Genomic DNA, 607 nt, shown 5'->3' with positions numbered 1-607 from the left:
TTACATAATGTTGCTTTAAATAAGAATGAGGAGGAAGATGTTAGTGGTTGGATACAAAGCAGAGAGAAGTTCTCTGCTCGTCCTTTCACAAAACCTTGTAAAAGCAGCTGTATCCAACTGAGAGTGATAGATGGCATGACAACCACATAAGACTGTGTTTGACATTTATATCCGAGATTCAAAAATATCAAACAGGATGTTAAGACATTACTCATCCCACTGGACTGCCTAATATTGATGTAAGTTATATTTCTCGGCCCTTTGGCATAATCAACTTTTGTAAAGTAAATGCGTTATAGACTTATACTATTGAAGAAATTAAGAGAAAAAAATATATAATGCAAGACAGAAGCAAATTTTGATAATTTTCGACAGATCACAGTGCCACTCTATATTAAAGCAGGCAGCCATAGCCTTTTTCCATTAACACCATTATTCACAATCATGTATTCATTAGCAGCCATTGTACACCTACAATAGCACAATCATATAATTCGGCATGACTGCTTATTTGATATTACTGTGGCCCCAGCCTGATCAATTGCATCTTTAAATACATTATGTCACCCTATCTCTGGGTAATGTCACAATTCTGTGAGAGTAAGAT

This window comes from Morone saxatilis, unplaced genomic scaffold (genome assembly GCF_004916995.1).
Source record: "Morone saxatilis isolate NCDOM2014 unplaced genomic scaffold, NCSU_SB_2.0 Contig15, whole genome shotgun sequence".
NCBI lineage: Eukaryota > Metazoa > Chordata > Actinopteri > Moronidae > Morone > Morone saxatilis.
The sequence above is the reverse complement of the archived record's forward strand: the minus strand, read 5'-3'. Positions refer to the sequence as shown.